This window comes from Solea solea, chromosome 18, assembly GCF_958295425.1.
Source record: "Solea solea chromosome 18, fSolSol10.1, whole genome shotgun sequence".
Classification (NCBI taxonomy): Eukaryota; Metazoa; Chordata; class Actinopteri; order Pleuronectiformes; family Soleidae; genus Solea; species Solea solea.
In genome coordinates, this window is record NC_081151.1 from 20,373,871 (window position 1) to 20,395,090 (window position 21,220).

General features: G+C 45.5%; 1 protein-coding gene across 5 annotated transcripts in view; it reads right to left on the reverse strand.

Moving 5' to 3' along the window:
* Positions 1–1,524: 1,524 nt before the first annotated feature.
* Positions 1,525–21,220, reverse strand: part of LOC131444765 (doublecortin domain-containing protein 2C) — a 303,607-nt gene continuing 283,911 nt past the window's right edge. For 3 of the 5 annotated variants that reach the window (XM_058615394.1, XM_058615391.1, XM_058615390.1), the window contains 2 exons: positions 13,886–14,015; positions 1,525–2,091 (listed from right to left, as the gene is read on the reverse strand). The gene's annotated coding sequence lies outside the window, so the exon portion shown is untranslated. The remainder of the gene's footprint in view (positions 2,092–13,885; positions 14,016–21,220) is intronic. The other 2 variants (XM_058615393.1, XM_058615392.1) reach the window with 1 other exon arrangement.

Consider the following 21,220-nt stretch of genomic DNA (forward strand, 5'->3'; position numbering starts at 1 on the left):
CACACTATAACGTGTGCTGCTAACACGCTAATCGCGATTAGCATGAACACTTTTACAAACTACGTGGAGTTTGTACGTTGTGTGTGTGTTAACGACATATTTACTGACTAGAAACACCGTGCATTCACTATTCAGAAGGCTGTACTTACCGTCAGTGCTGGTTATAGCTTGTATTCTGTCCGAAAATATGCCCTTCCACCTTCAGTCGATAGTTGATTAGCCACCTGATTAGCCACCTGTCGCTTGTTAGACACCTTATGAAAACCCATACAGTTACATTAAACATAATTATTAACCATTGTCCTTGTTATGTTTTGGAAGTTTTAACCACATTTAAAAAAAAACAAACAAACAAAAAAACAGTTTTCATCCACTTTTGCTGGATATTAGGAGTTACAGCAGTTGATATTACCATGGGCGTCAGAAACGTTTGTAATATGTGTGTGTGTGTGTGTGTGTAAGCATCTACAGTAGCATCTACTATGTGTGTGTGCGTGCGTGTAGAATCTACTACTTTACATTGGTAGATGTCATTCTGGTGTATTTAACGGGCTGTCATTTTACCCACAGAAGTAAACAAAAACAATTGCCCATATAATTTAACCTTTTTCTTTTCAGTAAATTGTGTTCGCTTTTGATAGTACTTTATTTTGACAACCGGAAATATGACTGCTTAGTTTGTTAAAGCTGAATTATATATATATATAATTAACATTCTTTCTGACTTATAACAGGCAGCGATGACAGATATTTTTCATTTTTGGAAAAAAAAAACAATTGATTCAATAACTAATTCAGAGACAAATGTTTTTTAAAACCATGGCCAAGTTAAAGGAATTCATTTGACACAATTTATTACCAAGAGTGTATTTACTTATGCCTTTAAAATGGTAATGACCTTCATGAGGTTCATACCACTGACTACAATGCACTCAAAATAAATATTGATTCACATTTTGGATTTGCAGTTTGAAAGTGAGTCGAGCCAGGAGTAGTATATATGTAGTTGGCAATATTTTCAAATAAATGAGGCTCCCTTCATCACTCACACCAGCAATGGAAGTCTCTCCACTGTCTCTACATGCTGACCCTGCCTCTGACCCACTCTCAGTCCCTAGCACCTACAGTAAGAGAGATGGAGATGGGTTGAACTTTATTTATATTGATAACTGAAATAAATGAGCTTTAAAAAGTCAAGAAAAAAACAGCAGTAAATGACAAATGACATGTGAGGCCTAGTTTCATTAGTGGCTGTGGTCAGCTAGTTTGAACCCAATGGCCGGACTTCAGACCAAGCACTGGGTATTAAAAGATTTTTTTTAGTGTTAGTAAAATCCTTCTTCACTGTATAGTTGAAAAGGAAAAAGGAAAACCTGGAGTAGATTTTCAGTGGTATGGGAAATGATCAAGTGGAATGGATTTATGGCGAAGCAATGGGAACACCTATGGATAGTACAACATGTAAAGTCCTAGTCCCCACAGTAGAAACATTATTTATTTATTTATTCATTTATTTATTGCAGTTTTACTTGCGTGTGACATAAAAACTGTAAGGCTGTCCACGGCAGCAGTGCAGGACATTGTTGTTCTGGCACTGAGCCCACAGTGAAAGTAGTCACAGAGTCAGATCGATGTGTTAAAGGGAGAGGTGGAATGGCGAGACAGGATGCAGACGTTGCATTAAACATCATTCCTCTCTGAGCGCTGAAAGCTGCCGTGCTCAGTATCATACTTTGGGGGGTGGCAGTATCAGACCTCTGATACGTGAGAAGAACTTCTTTATGGTGACCATGAGCATCCGTTGTAAGAGAGACAAAGGGGGAGAAATTAAATGCAGATTGGTGAAAGTTTGTTTTAGTTGGGTGAAGGCACGGTAAATGGTGCAGCAGAAACTTGGGAGTGAAAACCTTGCACAGCAATAAAGTGATATACACATAAATAATGCAGCAGCATTTAGTTCAGTGCTTAGGCAGTGGTGGAATCAGATGTCCCTGGTGCCCTGAAGGATTCCAGTCTACTACTGAGCCAGCATCTCCGGTCTAGAATAGACCAGCACGGACCCAAAGGAGAATCCCAGTGCTCCATGTTGTCCTGCCAAGACACGGGATGGACACACATTCATCACAGAGTGCACACACAAACATGCATTAGCGATCATGTGGGCACATAATATTCGGCCATTACGCCTCACGTAATGGCACATAACTCAAATATACAACCTCCATCACGACTATACGGTGCATTCTAACAGACACAGCCACACAATTTCGTTGTGCGTCTGTTTCTGTAACTGGGTTTGCGTTGTATTTTCTGACCCCACACAACAGCAACTGATCGTATCACACTGAAACAAAATAGCCAGTGACGACGTCACACATAGAGAAGGCTCCATGCGTCGGTAATACTGGTGAGAGTCGTGTTTTATAAATAAATCTGGAAAGCAAGTGAAAGTAAGCAAGAGGGCAAGGGACTGAGTGCTAATTTCACAGAGCAGCTGAGTAGATTTAATTTTGTTGTCTCAGCTGCCCAAAGAATCAGCTAATGACTAATTAATTACTACACATATCCAAATCAAATCATCTGCTTCTCCTTGCCATGCATATTCTCTTTGGCTGTCATTCATCTTCACATCCAGCACATTCTCAGAAGTAAAATTAAGTCTTTTTTTTCATTATTTAACCAATAACAAATTCTGTCTTCTTGCTCAGTCAGCTTTTGGGCCTGTGCTGGGCAGGTGACCTGGTATTTTTCCACATTGCGCATCGCAAATCGTGGACCGTGGTATACTTGCACGTCAGGGTCCTGTAGTATCTTGACTTCACCATCGGGTGGCGGTGCAAGTCTGGACGCAAGGAATAGGATGCTACTGCTCCCCTCGGACACGTTTGGTTCGAGCGGCTCACAGCTGAAAGGTGCATTGGGCAGGGGAGTCGGGTGTCAGCCGGTTCGAGGGTTGCCAGGTCGAGACTCGGATGATTCGAATCCGCGATAACTACTTCTTCTGTTCTTGAAATGGTTTTTCTGCTTGGTGAGTGGAGCTTAAATTCAGTTTGCACAAGCGTTGTCCACGCGCACCCAACGCACTTTTTGCGCGCAGTTCCAAAATCTGGGCTGCAGAAGTATACCAGGACCTTTAGGACTTTTTCTGCCATGAACCCTGATCTGGTCAGGACCAGTAGCCTCTCATGGAGACAAAAACCTGGTCCTTCGGGCTAAGATTTAAATTGTGCTTCGCTTCAGTTTAAGGCTATGCATTAACTGGATGTCCAAAAGAAGGAAGTCAATGCAGTGTCCTCAGAAGAGCAGCTGTGCAAACCTGTGTGTGTGTGTTTTAAATGTGTTGACACCGCTGCTCTTTACCAGCTTTGCCTCCAACATTAAACCATTTGATTTCCATTCAGTCAATGCAAATGAGGCCAGGAGAGCGTCGCCAGTGCAACACACGCGGCTCCTCATTTGCTGCCAGGGCCAGTGAGCATGGGGGACAAGGGGCGGGGCCGCCCTTCTCGCGTTGGAATGGTAATTCACCAATCAGTGGGTTGACATGCTCAGCGGAAGAAGGGAGAGCCGCACAGTGCTGACAGGGACATCAGTTTCACGAAACATTTCCTCCTCTGCACCTGAAAGCACGGCATAATCACGCACAAGGGCGATGCACCATGAAATGGAATGGGCGCCCAGATCCGGGGGAGCGGACACAGCGCCGTGTCCACAGAAATGAGGGTCATTCTTTACCCGAGAGATGCCAGTGTCAGTGGAGAAGGCCCTGCAGCTCCGGGTCGGACAGACACGAGGCGTGCGAGCTTCATCGCGCAGGTTCACGTCAAACGTTCGTCTCTGACACGAATGTTGCCGAAATGTCTCGTTTATATTGTGACTGACGGCTGAAGACGCGACAAACAACGACGTCCTTACCAGTTTTCTCCATTTCACGCAATTCACGTCACCTGCGTGTCCGTGTGTTACACACTGACGGCTTTGTTGAGTTAAATTGGCACACCATATCTGCAAAATGTTACACGACCCCGTGGAATCGCCACGTCTCCGTGAGCTGCCTGTGTGTTTGTGTTTTTGTGGGCCTTAGCTCGTATTTGCAAAATCCCCCCCCCCCACACACACACACACACACACACACAGGTCACGCACACGGTGAGACCCATTTTAGCATGCAGGGGAACGAATGTGTGCCAGGTGAGATAAGAAATGACTGCTGTTAATAGACTTTGCTCCCAGAGAAAGTTCAACCCAACTAAAAAAGGAAGAAAGAAAGAAACGGCATGATGTGAATACTTAAACTAGTGTCTTTCTCTATCTGCCAGATGTATCAATGTTCCTCCAAGCAATCAAGAAGTAATTCCCTTTATCAGCCAACATGAATATTAAAGTTTTGCGCTAGAGGGGCTGAGGGGATAAACACCACAGTCGTCAGCACCTGTCAGAGACCAAGGTGGAGAGTTGACGAGTGGCTCGCGGTGACGCGGCTGCAGAGATACCAGTGGTGACATCGGCCAGGGCTATAGAGCAGGGAAGCTGATTAGCGCCAGCAATTAGCATCTTTGTTTTCAGGTGCTTGGCATCGAACACGTGTAAATCGAAACCCGTGTGACAGCAACAGACCATCACATTATGCTGTTTACAGTCAAATGCAAATGAAGAATAAACAAAAAGTACGTGAATACGGAGGGGAAACAGGAGGGGGGGTGCAGGGGAGGGGGGGGGGGCAGGGTTCCCCAGACTGAAGACCTTTAACAAAATATGCAAATGCTCGCTCTCATGACACGCAACTAGCAAGAAATTAAAGACAGAGCATTACAGAGCAGAATGAAAATGTGCAGATGTGTGCGGAGACTTCGCTTCATTATCATCGCAAAATGGCCCATGCTAATACTCAAACATCTTGATACACAAAAGGCATAAACCAAGGCGGTCCCCCACTGACCGGGGGGGGGCAGAGCATGCTGATGATCCTAACACTCACCAAACAACATCCAACTCGGAGAAACGATTTGTCCCCCGGCATTTCACAATTACACACACACACACACACACACACACACACACTGAATAAACAAAGAGTGGAACATGCTGGAACATTTAATGTGCATCTGGGGTCAAGTCTGGTAATGCACTTAGAAACAAGGCGACTGGCAGCGGTCGTGGAAGCGATCGACACCTGCAGATCATTTATGAAATTGCTCTGCAGTTGTCGGGGAGTTTTTTTCCGTGAATTCCGCGGCGAATCGAGCAATAAATAAAACCTGCGTCGCCTCCAAGCGAGAAACAATCGTCCGAGTTTGTAGCAAGTGAACTAAACAAACAAGGGCAGACTTTTTTTTCCCCTTCCCCAGGTCCACGTTGTCTGCTTGTGGGCTGTCAAACGTGTGTTTACAGTCGCGTCAGAGTCAGCGCCACACTCCAAACGAGAGCAGGGAGGGAGACGGTGTGTGTGTGTGTGTGAGGTGTTTAAGCCAGTCGTCCTTGTGTGGAGCACACTATGCTGTTGACTTTGTCATGGTGCCATGTTGGATTGCATCCACTCCATCATATCCATGCCCAGATGCTACAAGGGAGATAAGTGGATTGTAGAGAAACAGACTTGTCAGAGATCCCGTATTATTCACTGTGAATCTGCGGACAGCAGAAACACAAATAGACTTTTAAAGTGCAGTGATTTAGACTGTTTTGTTTTTTTTTATTATGGACTGTTTTTACTCTGACATCAACTTGGCTCGGGCCGCTCGGGCTTGTTTTTCTTTCGGGGAAAATAAAAAAGTAAAGCTGGCGGTATCGAATTATTTCAATGGCTTTCGTGGGCCAGAGAAATGGAACGTTAGCTACCTATTTTGAATGCTGAGCTCGTGACGATTGCAGTAAATGGGACCTGGAACGATTCCCGAGGCGTCATTAAGAAGTCATGTATAAAGCGGCCTTCCCTGGCAGTTGTGCTTTACATCATCAGAAACCAATACGACTGGATGGAGAAAACTGAAACTCACCATTAGGTTTTGCATATTGATAACAGTAATGATGCACTAGACGTTATAATGGCTGTCTTAAAAGGGGAGAACATTGTTAATTTACACCTTTGCATGATTGGATGACCTAGTCGCTGTGTGTTTTTTTTATTTAGTGCTTTATTAGGTTTATTGCCGACTGATTCTTTCGCGGAATGACTCCCTCACAATAGCGCCGCTGGAGCATTAAGTCAAGATGAGAGCAATCTAAATATGAGCGCCTCCGACAAACGCTTCCATTATTTCAAAATAAAGGGTTAATGCATATCCAAGTCTTAAAAGGAGTGGGCTAAAGGTTTTTATTGGCACAATCGCTGAAATGAGGCATATGGTTTTTAGAGGGGTAAGAACGAGATTAGTCAGCTCCTGCCCCAAAGCACACAATCACACACACACACACACACACACACAGAGCCTCCTTTACACCGCATGACCCAGTATATTTTTTTGAACCTCAGCCAGCCTCTCTGTTTTAAGAGTCCAAATCCTGGTGGCTGCCAGTCAACTTCAAAGAGGCTGGGCCGTGGCTGTCTTTCTTAACCTCCAAATCTGACTTGTCTTGTTACAGCTGTGCCGTGGGGACAGTGTGGGCAGTGTTTGCATTTGTATGTATGTGTGTGTGTGTGTGTGTGTGTGTGTGTGTGCGTGTGCGCCTTTTAGTGGACAGAGTGGGCAGTGTGCTGGCTCTGCTGATTAACCCCTGGGCCAGGGCCTGTCCTTCTCAGCCAGACGGATCGGCTTTCGTTAGTCCCGGCCCCTGTAACGGGAGCCCGCTCCAACAAGCCACTTCAAAGAGACAGGGCCAGCAGGAATGTCAGGTTCAGAACCAGAGGGAGCAAGGAGGGGAAAAAAGGAGGTGAAGCAGAGGCAGGAAGGTGCTTGTCTCTTTCTGTGTGTGTGTGTGTTTAAACATGGGGAGGGGGCGCTCGCACTTTGTGGTCAGCGGCAGAACTTTGGCCCTATCTGGACCTTTCTCACTCAAGCGTTTCCTTTTTTCATTTGCACTGGAGTGAAGTTGTGTTCATTTAATTTGGCTGCGGAGCAGAAAGGCCTTGTGGGAACGCTCTCTTTCTGCCCCATCCTCTCGCTGACCTCACCAAGAAGGTGGAAATCTCTCACGGTCAAGAGATACTCCCCAGCGGCCACGGCAGGCATACTGTGCTGTGAGTTTCTGCTAATCAACAATGGCCCGACCGTTTCCGCTTCAGCTTCACATGTGCTTGAGCAGTAGTTGCACACGGGATGGGTGGAGCAGTGTTTGCCCACCGGGACCCGCCCACACAAAACGTGTTGTCATGAGACTCCGTCTTGAAGTCGCGCAGAATAATCCCTGGCGGAGGCTGGATTTGCCGCGGCGGGGGAAGAGTTGGGCTGAGCCTGCTCCGTCAATCACCTCACACACACACACACACACACACACACACACACACACACACACTGTGCTGCCTTTTGTGGCTCGGAGACAATGAGCTGCTGCTGTGGAGAGAGAGACAGGCAACCTGAACCTGACACAGGAAGCTCTTAAAGCAACACAAAACAAACTGCTGAGCTCTGGCATCCCCCCCCCCCTCTACTGAAAGACTATCTCCACCATCATTAAAGGTGAACTCAATCTTCTAATCTCCTCCAAAGTCACTGAGTAACTGCCACTGTCATCCCCCTTCCTCTTCTCCTTTTCTCATCCCATCCCTCTATTCTAACTCGCCTCATGAGGTGGGGACTATCAATGCAATGCCATCAGATCTCTGGGGGCGGGGGGGGGGGGTTAGAGGTCAAAGGACAAAAATGTTCTGTTGAGTGTGTTCTGTGTCAGCCCCGAAAGGAACGGTGTGTGTTGTTGTTTTCTGCTCTGATCGATGGATGACAGCTCGCAGGAAGCGAAAATCGCGCTGTTTAAATTTCCTCCATACGCATGAAACAGCATGATGATATAGATTTCACACATGCAAAGTGTTTAACCTTGCAGAGGATCGGCGTGCCACTCAACATTTGTGCAATAACAATCGCTGAATGGGTGTTTTCCATGTTTGAAATAAGGTAAGATAGCATGTCTTGCCATGAAAGAAAGGGAGAAAAAAGAAAAAACGACAACTCAACAGGGGGCCACACGGTGGTGTAGTGGTTAGCACTCTCGCCTTGCAGCGAGAAGACCCGGGTTCGAGCCCCGGTTGGAACAAGGGCCTTTCTGCATGGAGTTTGCATGTTCTCCCCGTGTGTGCGTGGGTTCTCTCCGGGTACTCCGGCTTCCTCCCACAGTCCAAAAACATGCAATGTGGGGATAGGTAAATTGGACACTCCAAATTGACCATAGGAGTGAGTGTGAGAGTGAATGGTTGTTTGTCTCTATCTGTGTGTGGCCCTGCGATGGACTGGCGAACTGTCCAGGGTGTACCCCGCCTATCGCCCGATGTAGCTGAGATTGGCACAGCACCCCCCGCGACCCTCTGGCAGAGGATAAAGCGGTAGATGATGACTGACTGACTGACTGACTGACAACTCAACAGACTAACAAACACAAAGCAATCCAACCGTCACCGCCGCGAAGGTAATGAAAACCCAGAGAACGGACATGCACATTTGCACATACAAACACATTACATTTCTGTGCTACCACAATACATATCATTTTGATGTCATCTACATTTGGCTAAGGCCATTTGCACCTCGGCGTAATATGCTGCCAGCTATACAAATAGCACTGTTTGGAATTCAATTATCTGCTGCCTCTTTAGTTTTTTTTTTTCTCCAGGCGCGATGAAAAGGCCACTCACTCCCCCTGAACTCGCACTGTCGCCGAGCAAAGATGGGAAAAATGGCGCCGGCCCGCTCCTATTATCGCATCAAAATCTGCTCGGCCGCTGCACACGCCGGCTCATTACCTTGGTGAAAAAGCCACCTTAACCTCCATTACAAGCCGGCCCTGTAATTAATGACTTTTTAAGCTATTGAACCAAAAGCAATTAGGTTATAAAGGAGGGCTATGTTCGGTAACATGAATACCTTTCCTTTATTAGTTGCATCCTTGAAGAGGGGATGCTAAGCGAATGTGACAGTGGCTGGAATTAAGATGCTAATGTTTCCAGTTATTTGAACTTGTCAATCAACCATTCCCATTGTTGTAGGCGAGGCACAAAAACAAATTTAGAGTTCAATGGTATTTGAAGGTGGGAGCATTGCTGTACAGTCGTCGATGTGTGCTGTTGTGCTGTTGTGCTGTGTGTGTGTGTGTGTTTGCCTGTGCATGTTAAGCGGAAGAGAGCAAACCAGATACAGCTTATTCCATGAGCACAGTGTGCGGCGAGGAGATAAGACTTCATACAACACATTTGCTCTGTATTTGTTTTAGACTTTATCGCGTGTTCCAGTGGAGGTAGACACAGTCGATACATGTGGTCTACATTCTAATGCCTGGAGGGGTCAGCTCAGCGGTCAACCAGCACATTACTCTATGTCCACACAGGACAGGTTAGAACGCACAAGACTAATGCTGCGGCTCATCCGAAAGGTCATCTGTGGATATTAATGTGCAACTTTAACTGAACCTGCATGAGGAACAGCGAGCCTTCCTTTCCCCCATGAACACGAGGACACGGCGAGCGGCGGACACGCCTGCGGGACGCAGTCAAAGTTAAAAATGGGTCGTTCTGTGCTCACCCCAATTTCTCTGAAAGTGAATCCAAGCAAAAAGACGCATTGATGATTTAATTGCTGTTTTGGTCCAGACAGTAATCGAAGGCCTGAGCCTCATTAGTCATGCTTTTGCGAAACGTCTTTTCTGCAGATTGATCCGAACAAATGTCCCGGCGCTCCTTATTATTCATCAACATGCGGCCGAGAGCTGATTCGCTGACAATAAATCTCACAAGTTCCGGCAAATTGATTAGAACCAGTTGATACCAACTGAACAAAGACGTCTACTTACATAAGGGGCAATAATAACTTTATTCAGGGTCACAGGTAATAACCTACAGTAAGAGGGTAGACTGAAACTGCAATGCACCAAGATAAATCAGCACAGTGTGGTTGTTTTTGTGTTTTTTTGGGGGTCAACCATACTGTATTTAGGAGAGCGTCTGACTGACAGCTGGTTTATCATCTGTTTTTACTCCAAATGGGACCATGTTTTTTTAAAAAGGACAACGTGCTGTATTAAAACCCAATGGAACTCAAAAGCTGCAAAAAAAAAATCACACAAATCCCAAAACACGCTGGAGAGAAAACACCAGCGTATTTAATAACGGAACATTTGTTATTGTTTTTGTTTCTTATGGGTAATTTTTGCCCCTTTTCGGCCACCGTAGTTTTCCCTCTAGGTCAAACAACTCGCCACACTTTAGGCATTCAATCATTGCAGCGCGACATCATATCTGACTGAATTTGGAGGATGTTTGTGTGCGTTTGAGCGTTTGCACGCGACCGAAAGACAGACCAACATTGAGAGTGTATGTGCACGTGCACTCTGCCGCTGTATCACACTTCATCCCCTAATCACCCATCACCCAAGTTCAACTCACAGCAGCAGCAGCAGGAGAGCGATTGAGCAGTGTGGTCATTAAAATGATACTTCTGCAATTATTAGGCCCCCAAACATGACATTCATAAATCAGAGATTATTATGCCAGAGTCATACGAGATTATTCTATTTTAAACCACATTGATTATCTTAATAACAACAACTGGAGCGAGTGACGGCACAGTGTAGTATTTTGTGTGGAGTTCCGTGCGGGCGGTGCCAAAATCCTCTGCATTAGCAGCATGAATGACAGCCTTTTGCCTTGAAAACTGACATTTCCAAAAAGCCCGCTGCTTAAAATGCATGCCATGACTCGCGCGGCGCTCGTTTCTTCTTCTTCTTCTTTTTTTTTTTTTTTGTGCAGTAAATTTGTTTTAGAATTCATTATTTGCCATGAAATGTGAAAAGTCTACTTCATTAGATGGTGTGAAATCCCTCCCCGTCTGCCACCGCCTCTGAAGTCCAGCTAACCATGTTAATCCCACAGCTGCGAACTCTGTGGCATCTTCCCCGGCAGACTCGCAGCCCCACTGTCTAAATAATTGCCTCATTAGTGTGTGGCGCACAGGTACGGCATAAATGCTAACTTTAGACAAGTGTATATGCAAATCCAATTGCTTGTCCGACACTCTTTATTCATGTGATCAAAAATCTGCCGAATTATACCGAGGACCTCAGACCTGGAATGGAAATTTAGGGATAACGAATGCATTTCCAATGAGGTGAACTCGGGAACAGATGATAGGCAAACGGTTGACAGCTTTCGACTTCAGCATCATTACGTTTTAGAATTTCTCTTTTTTTTTTTTTTGGTTTCGTCATAGTTTTATCACACATTGAAAGAACTACAAAAACTGGCTTTATTCTGCTGATCATCATAAAGGGTGTCACTTTTTATGGGCTACGTTACAGCATATATAAGCAGTAAATGAGGCTGTTATTCGGGGACAGTGAAAACAGCTCTTTACGAGGCCGCATCCTTTAATTTGCATGCAATCAAATTGGTTTGATGAATGCAACTGACTGATTTGGCACAATTTCGACGCACCTGTAATCGGCTGAATCAACAATCTCCCCTCTAATATTTTGCCCCCTCTGTGGTTTATGTAATCAATATTTCTCCCTTTTTAAAATGCAGAGTTTTGACACGTATCCAGTCACACTTTTAATCTCGCCCTGCACATAATTCATCAGAATAACAGATCGGCGGCGCCGACAGGGCTGCGTTTCATTACCGCCGGCGCGCTGCGGTTCATCTCCATGACTTTCACTGAGCTTGTAAACTTATAATATAAATATTAATCTCAACAAGTCGTTTATGAAGCTTAAATATTAACCGTCCGTCGGAGTGATTAAGCGGCACGGAGCTTGTGAACGCGTTGCTGTGTGCAGCGCGCGCGCACAGATTGCAGAGCTTATGCGGAGGATGCTAAAACAAGACGCTGCCGCAACAGCCAGAGTGTTTAAGCCAGATGGCTCAGACAGCCGGCTTGAAGAACAGATTACAGTGGCTTCATTTCTCTCTCTGTGATGATGATGATGATGGTGATGATACACACACGGTTACACCTTTGGCCTCAGAGCGCGTCACCGTCTCGTGAGGTTACCTTGAGATGGCAGAGGCCTGATGGACGGGATGACTGTCATCGTGGGGAAGACGGAACGCACAGGGCCAGGTGTTTGACAACAAATAACAAATCACCACCCCGGGTGTGTCGCGATGAATCCATCCTGACCATTACGCTAACAAACACAGCACCTGTTTATTCTAAATCACATTTATTAATGATGGCGACGGGAAGCGGCGTCGCAAATGCCGACACGGGGCTGTGACGTTAGCCGCCTCTGTCTCCTTCATACAGTTCATCCTCTTTAGCCAGGTGCAAGAGAGCATATTAGGCAGAAGGGAGGCAGTCGTTATGCAGATTTAGAGTGAATTAAGAGATAAACCTCTTGAATACAAAGTGTATTTCTCATTTAGCATCTTTCATCTCATTGTTTCAGATGTTTCCTCCACTGTCTTTTGGGTTAGTCGCTCTGCATCAACCTCTGATGCACTCTGCATCAACCTCTTCCCTCTCCATCGTATAGACTCTATAAGGTGATGCTATGTCAGTGTTTACAGCTTTTTTCTCCCCCACCAATGCACCTCAAAGGCCAGACAAATCAATACAGTTCTCTCAATTACTGGCAACATTATTTCCCATACAGAGTTCTGCTCATCTTGTGTTAAATGACTTGTTAAAAGGTCAGGATAAGATTATGAATTTGGTCAAAAAAAAACTGACTTCATGTCGGATAACAATGAACACGATCGGTTGCTTTGAATGTGACAGCAAGACGTGTTCATTATTTATAAATCGTGTCGCTGCAGAATAGATATATGAATATAATGTCATCGTTTGTTTTGTTTTGTTTTTTAAATAAACTTAAGGGTCGGACCTCACTTGTGACTCGACTGCAGGCTCCTGCACATCGTAATCACATTACGCCGCGTTTCATGTGTTGTGTCAAGTTTAGTGTGCGACCTCCCACGAGGAGGTTCACAGGAGAAATTTAACATCGCTCCGCCGGTCCATATGTAATTAAAAAGTATGTTATCTCTGGCCAGACTGTTATGGCTAAGTGTTGGCCCGAGTCCAGCAAACGTTGACATAATCCCACCCAGCTCTGTTTCTCTGTGGACGGGGGTCACCGGGTCACTAACAGCCTCCCTGTGTGCCATTCAGCTGCAGTGAAACAAGGGAAGCCTCTCAAGGGAGGCTGAGTCGCCGCGGCACACATGCAGCTGAACGCCTCCCGTCCCAGGTATTTATATTAAAGTACAGCGGGGAATCTTTCACCTTCTCACACTAAAGAGTGAGAGGAACAAAAAAAAAAAAAGTTGTTTAAGAGCAAAACAAAATCCTCCCACTTTGCACATGCAGATCAAATATTGTCCGTGGCTTTACTTGATATGTAAATCCACTGCTCCCCCTTTTTGAAATTACGGTTGTTTTATCAGGTAGTGATCAAATGTGCACTAATTAGGAATAAAAGTAAGGTTTCTACACAACTGTAAAGAGAAACTCTGAAAATCACCTTTAAAGGAGTTAATCAGCCTGTTCATTGCATGTCATTAACTGTTCTTTCTCTCCCTTGTTTGTGTCTTTCCTCCCTGTCCTCTCTCTCTCTCTGTGTCCTCATCTTACAGGTTGCAGGATCCAGATCCAGCTATTATTATCATTATCATTCATATCATATCATCACCATTATTATGATGTTATAATTAAAGTTGATATTTATCAACAATCTCTGTTGCTGCGTATATAAATGACATTGTAGTTCGATAAACATGTCATCACTGTCTCTACCTCACCTCCTTTTGTCCTTTCTCTCCCGCCTTTCCGTCCCCCACCTCTCCTCTGTCCCCCATTTTCCCTTTCACCGCAACCGGGCGAGGCAGATGGCCGCACATCTGTGAGTCTGGTTCAGTCAGAGATTTCTTCCTGTTAAAAAGAAGGTTTTTATTTCAGTCACTTCACATAATGTACGTTGTGATTCTGCGCTATACAAATACAATTGAATAGAACTGAACCTGTAAGGGTGAGGTGAGGGGCATTCAGTTGGAACATGCACTTTTAACAGTGGAGAAGACATTGTTTTTATTTTGTCTGAAGGCTCGCCGATCGCACTGTGCGTGTGCAGTGGGTGGTAGATGTCCAACACGTCTGAAAGATTGCAGATAGAGAGGGAGAAGAGCGGTTTGAGGCGTAATTACCATCCTCAACCTCTGCCAATGACTGTCTGACTGTGAGATCATGGAAAAAAAACAACTCTTGCAACAATGGGGGGGGGGGGGGAAAGAAAGAGCTCTTGTATTTGGAATCAAATCCCATCAGGCATTGTGTGTCAGTATTATGCACATACATTTGTAATATTTTAAAAGGAAAGAGAACATTTTCACGAGGCACAAATCCCCTTTGAAGTGGGCTCACGGCGCTCGTCGTCTTAAAAATCCTCCCGTCGTAAGCGGTATCCGCGTCGGAAAAAAGCAGACGCCGTAATTGAGCAGAGGCTCGATCCCTCGCACAATCAAATTAGCCGAAGATGACCGAGCTGTGAACCGCGGGAGGTTTTAATTCCCCGTGTTTACATCTCTGGCAGCGCTTTTGTTTTGTTTGATTCACTATGCTAATATAGATTCCTCTCAGATCACACACACACTGAGCGCCGGGACGCTGCACACAGACCGACGCACCATCTCCGCCTCTCTCTCTATGAACTTGTCCAAGGATGGTCCGGGATGTGTGTTACGTTAGGCGCGGTGTGGAGGCTTCTGGCTCTAATTGAAAGCTAGATTTTAATGACGCATTTAGGTTTTTAAAAAGTGATCAAACAGTATTATATATCTCATCTTAAAATGCTATTTGTGTGAATGTCATATTGAGATCAGCACCTTATGGAAACAATAATAAGCACACTATAAATCTTCTTTTAAAGGAAAGAATAGAGTAGGAGAACAAACATCTGCATTCGCGCGCTTAATTCAATAGACTCGACGTACACATTAGCATTCAAATCGAAGCGAGATTGAAATCAGCGACCTCCCCGCGCATCTGAATCGCTCAGATCTGTGTGTTCATATTGCACGTTGTGTCCCCGCTATCTGATCCGAGCTCCACATTAAGGCCGCACATCCTCTGGTTTCCATGTGCGGCAGATGGAACCGTTTTGCCGTACATGTCGGTTGACCTTTTATCCAAAATTAAGGGAACAGTTCTCTCTCTCTCTCTCTGCGCGGACAAATGTACCAGAACGAATAATGGAGTGATCAGTATCACCGAGGTGATTTTGGACTGAAGTCAAGGTTGTCTGCTCGCGGATCTATTGGTTTCCATTTGTGTCCTCCGCGGCCTTTTCATATGCCTCCCTCCTGTGATCCAGCAAATGCTCGTCCTGTTGTTGCTGGCAAGATGACTTGGAATCGGAATATGAAGCACAGCAGGAGAATCGAAATCTTCTGTTGGTTTTAGCCCTCGCACAGCTCCTTGACGCGGTTATCTCTGAGGCCGCGTCTCGCGGGGAAGTAACGGATGTGGCACGGTGACGGAGAACGTTGCATATGCAGATATTTTTATGTTCATCTACATCTGAAATGAGGGCCTCGGGTTTCCACAAGGGGGCACACCTGATGAAACGAGTGCATGAGGAAGAATCTAATGGTTAAATAAGAAGTTATCACACCACCAGAGCTTTCTGGTCTACATCAATACATCAAGTATCAATTCTCGTGTGAAGTCATCAATCTGGGACTAAAATTACTTCTTTACCTTTATGTCTGATCTGTGTCGTTACACGTAAAGGTGCAATATGCAATAATATGTCATACAATTAACCCTTTAACACCTAAGCCTCAAAATATCCTTTTTTGTGTGCTTTTGCGCGTTTTTCCAGAATAGCGTTCAATATCTGGCAGTTATTTACAATTTACTGCATGCTAAAGTAGTTAACAATTAAAAATGAAGAAAAACTAAAAGTAGTCGTACACGAGCACCAGATTTTGCGTGTGAAACATGTTTGAAATAACTCTCTGTTGAAGCTTTTGCCTCAAAAACTGCCTCCTCTCTGATGACAAAGACGCTGAGTCACCGGCTTCCTCCAACGCCGCGACTGAAATGAACGCAATGCGCGTTCAGAAACCGTTGGAATTTTTCCGGCAGCACAAACTGTTGCGTAACTACGGTGTTGCGTAACCTTACTGCACGTTTGTAAATCCAGATTATAGTCGAGTCACTTTTCCCCTTATTCAATTCCTCCCTTTTTCCTCAAAGGACCTTAAAGACTATAACACTAAATCATTAAGTACGACCCGCGTAACAAGTAGATCACTACAGGGTAATAATTGTCATGGCTCTTTAAAGGGCAGAAAATAAAAAATGGATCAACATGTGAAGGCGAACCAGAGGGACCGGACAGCTTTGTTCGGCAGATGAGGTCGTGTGCTAACTGCCGCTAATCACCCTCCACTCCGGTTTTCAGCGCACTTCCTTCCGCGGTGGCGCTCCGATTACGAGATGGGACGTTTTCGACATTTCTTAAAAAATCCTAATGGGTCTGTTGCCTGAGGGGGAGAACGAGGGCGAAACTTAATTGGAATGGACTTTTCCACCTCTAAATTTTAATGAACTGCTGCACGGAATGTCTCTTATTAGGCCAAAGTGTCCATTAGCATTTTAAATGACTGGCTATCTTCATTAGAATCGGAGTGAGATGCATTTCGGCGCAGAGGACCTATCGATCGCTCGGCAATGTCAGAGTCTGCATGAAGACGTAGGGGCAGAGCGCGCGTGACAGGCTCCGGTCCGCGTCCGTTAAGCGGGGATCAGTGCGGCCAGACAGAGACAGAATAATCCGTTTTGCACACTCTCAAATAATTACAGTGAAATGAAGATAATTACAGTTTTCACGAGACAAACGCGGCGCGTGCTGCAATTCAGTTGATGCTCCCAGGGAAAATAATCACACAGTCGTAATTGCGTGTTGTGTTTCCGTCATAAAATGTGTGGATTTCAAATTTGCGCTCTCCGTATTTCACTAAACGGAAGCAAACAAAAATGTGCTTTTGTGCACACTAATCACATTCTAACAGTAATAAGCATATTTGCATAAGATGATGAGAGTGGAACACATGCATCAAAAAGCTTTTTTTTTTTTTTACTAATTACTTTGAATGTATTATGATGTACTGCAGTGTTATACATTTAAGCACAGTTAATATTTGCTTTTTTTTAATTGCCGGCTCGTGGGAAAGGGATGAGAAGCATCTCAGATGCAGAAGTGCACACGACAATCTGCTGTTTGATTTCTGTTGCCACTAACTCATTCAGCTTCCAAGGCCCTCGCGATAAGAGAGCGGCTATAAACGCTGTTGCGTAAATATTTAATCCTAATTTCGTTTCATTCAAGCTTGTGTTTAATAATCACTGCGTTACAGTTTGGAGACTTTCCACTTCCGCGGAATCCCCGGACCCCCCCCCCCCCCCTCCGTCCCAAGTTTGTCTGATAGCTTTGACAGTTTTTCAATTTTTGACTCCAAGCATGCGCCCCGAGCAAATACGCGTAAGCCTTCTTTTCAGACGAGAGCAAACATTTGCCACGACCGCTCACTCGTTATCAATCTCGGGGAGTTTGATCGCAAAAATCTCATTTTAATTTGAGCTATATTGTATGAAGGAGGAGGTGCAGGAGGAGGAGTGGTAGTAGTAGTAGTAGTAGTAGTAGTGGTAGTGGTGGGGGCTCAATAATTAGATTGTCCTAGTTTGAGTGTTGGCCAGTGTTTGAGAACACTTCCAGATGGTGTTGAGTCGGCAGAGCTGGCACTGAGGAAACGCTGGGGACCGCCTCCTGCAGACAACATGCCGTGCCCTCACCCTACCACCCCTCTGCACACTCTGCTCCCCTGCGCCATACTTTCTTGCCGTTCCTGCCCCGTGTGTCCCTCCATCTCTCACTCCCGTCTCATTTGACACGTCCCTCCTCGGCCCATCCTTAACCCCTCCCTCCTGTATCTCTCCTACCTCCCCACGTCTTTTCTGCAAAGAAAAAAGGAAGCTCTTAGTTGTAGTGTGTTACCCCACCATACGGACAGAGGGCCCCCCCTTTCCTCTCCTAGCCTCTTACAAAGTGTGGGGGTTAGGGTTTGAGCCCTGCCCTCCGATTACACTGGGGGCGCAAGGTTAGAATAGAACCCTGAGGGCCGGCAGCTGTCAATTAGTGATAACTGCCGAGAAAGAGGCGCACACACACACACACACACACACTACCCCCTTGCTTATTCCTTCGTTAATCAGGGGGCCATCACCTAGCAACGGTCCCGAGGAAGACCTCAGTGGGGATGCCTGGTGAGAGGCACACACACACACAGCAATGATGATGAGGAGGAGAGGGAGATAGAGAGAGCAGGAGGAGGTAGAGAGAATGATGAGAGATAGAGGGGGGTAGATGGAAAGTGGTTAATGAAACCTCTCCAGAGGACATTATAATGTGAGGCAGCCATTGTCCAAGTGAAGGTTCAGCGTTATTTATACGCCCATCCGACATATCCACAGGTGTTTGTACGAGCTCCGTTCTCCTCACCTGTGAAAGAGATCGTGTTTACGAAGCCAAACCTCTCACTCTCCCACACCAGAGTCAAGATAGAGGAGATTTTTGAGTTCACTGGGAGACGTGAGCTGCTGCTGGTCGGTCAGGTGGAGTCACAGGTCAATCCGAATGAAGGATTTTCACCAAAGTAAAAAAAAAATAACATTATCGAAACTTACTGATAGGACAGTGGTGGATTAAAGGGCCACTTCACCCAAAAAATGTACAGTTTTTTCACTTATGTTTGTTTCTGTCCAGTTTTTATGAGTAAATGATTTGAAAAAACAAAAACTGGTCAAATTTAATCCAACTTTCAAACAAACACAGTAGCCCACACGGGTCAAACTCAATTGTATTCGGTCTGTGAGATAATATGTTATGTCTTTCCTGCTTTTTTCCCCACTGATTTACTTTGTACCATTAAATGTGGACTTTGAAAACACAGAGGTGGTTATTTTTTGTATTTGGCTCCCTTACTTTTCATTTCATTTCTTTGGAAGTTCTTGTTATTTGACCTCATTTAGCCCCCGTTTTTGATTTGGACACCCCTGTAGTAGCTGCATAGTGATTTTAAGTTCATTCTTCATTTGACCAAGTGAAAAAAAAAGGGTAAACTGCCCTTTAACAACTTTAACAATGCAAAATGGCTGTCTAATGGCGAGGAAAAAGCAACTAAATACTCTGAAGATCTAATAAAAAAATAGCGATGTGCATGAGATCAATGTGTCTCAATCAGAGAGGATTTCTGAAGGACACAAACGCTGATTCACTGGACGAAAACTGGCCCTGAATACATGTATTTCATCTGCTACCCTCTGCCAGCCAAGTCCAGTTCTCTCACAGACACATTAATATAACTGCTGCACCCCCACAACCTGCACTTTCCATCCACCCACCAACCTCCGTCTGACAGAGTGGCAGCACATAGAGCCATGAACAGATGATAAATCCTTGTCAGGTTTTATTAAAAACCCAGCCAGGCCAAACAGAACACCTCATATTCAGCTGTGATACCCGAGGAGACACTGTATGAGCGAGGGAGAGAGACGTTTGGTATGCTCTCCAGCAGAGAACCACTGTCTCTCCTCTGATGTCATTAAAGTGGCGACCAAGGAGGAATAAATGAGCACCTGACCACACACACACACACACATGCCGGTTTCATAATGCATTCCCTCGCCCCTTACCTTAACCTGAACCGTCACAACTAAGTGCCTTAATTCTAACCCTAACCCTAAAACCAGGTCTTAACCCTCAAAAAAAGCCTGTTAAAGTTGTATGGACGAATCAAAAGGTCCTCACAAAGATAGGTCAGTTTTGGTACAAGAAGACACACACACACTTCTGCCCCCTGCTGGCCTTCCACACCAAGGGGAAGATTGTCATTACTTTTTTTTTCTCCCCCCCTAAATCCTCACTGCCAGAAATGATATAGGACACTGAATTGAAAGCTCTGTCAGTGAAGAGAAAAGCCTTTAAGAGCCCTTAAGTCTCAATTAAAGTGAACGTCGTCCTTTAAGGGAAGATGATATCCTTCTGCCTTTTTTCTGCAGGACTGTGTGTGTGTGTGTGTGTGTGTGTGTGTGAAAGAGGGAAGGAGATTTATGCAGATAAATCCTCGTACGCACACAGGTACACGGATAAACACGTCGTCTCTCTGCTTCCACACACACACAAACACCCCGGGGGAGGCTAATTCTATAGTTCTGTAAAATATTCCCTTTTCTCTCCCGCAGGTGTTTTCACAGTTGACCTCTCGGGCAGGTCAACGCGCGCACTGGACAACAATAGAAATCATCACTTTGCTCATTATTTATTTACCTGGCAGAGGAGCACTTTTGAGACAATTAATCAAGTCGGTGAAAGATTTATAAGCAGCTTGACCAAGAGCACTCAGACAGCAAATGGGGCAGGTTGTCAAATATGGGGGGGGGAGTGATCCTACGCGAACCAATTACTCTGTCATGTCACGGCGACCCAAATAACCCCGGCAGGAGCTGTTGAAAAATATGAAGCTGATGCCTGTGATGCCTTGCAGTGTTTGTTCAGCCTCTGTGCAGCAGACTGGACGCCGTCATCACTCTGCAGCGAGGGAGGGGTTGGAGGGGGAGGGGGGGGGTTTGTGGGGGACAAAAAAGCTACCTACTCACTTTTTCTTGATCTGCGCTAATGCGCCAGAAAACACACGTACAGGACGTGTGCGTCGCAGTCGCTCTCTTATGAAAGGCCACGCGCGCACACATGTGCAGTAATGAGGAACACCTGAACACTGCTGACTGTACATGTGGCTTTCACAAGCCAGCGCACACACACACACACACACACAGTGTCTAAACGCTTGCGTCATCTCAGCACTTTTCAGCAGGACCGTCTGAAAGAAGATAGCCACCACGCTTTTTTCCCCCCCTCCGTCCGTCCATCCCTCCCTCGTCCCTCTCGTCCCCTCTTTGTCGCGTCTTTGTCCTTGACGACCAAGCTGTTGGGTGGTCCGTCTGACCGTGCTGACCTTTTTGCGGCCCGGGCTGACGTAAATTTGCTAATGGTTAGCGTCTTCGCTCCTCCGGTGACA